Source organism: Taurulus bubalis (assembly GCF_910589615.1).
Source record: "Taurulus bubalis genome assembly, chromosome: 19".
Lineage (NCBI taxonomy): Eukaryota > Metazoa > Chordata > Actinopteri > Perciformes > Cottidae > Taurulus > Taurulus bubalis.
This window is the reverse complement of record NC_136607.1, coordinates 17,711,567-17,711,785: the sequence shown is the minus strand read 5'-3', so window position 1 is coordinate 17,711,785 and position 219 is coordinate 17,711,567.

Sequence of the window (219 nt, the reverse complement as noted above, 5' to 3'; positions counted from 1 at the left end):
AGCTGTAAAATAAATGTAGAGGTGTGGAAAGTGCAATATTTCCCTCTCCTTTGTGAAGTAATGCAGTAAAATTGTACCTTGCACACAGTACTTGTACCAGTAAAAGTATTTCCCACCACTACAAACTAAAGGAAACAGAAGAAAGCCACTTCTTCAAGTTGTAAGAGAAGGTTTTATTACCAGTGCTATTTACATAGAAATAATACAGCCTTACCCTTC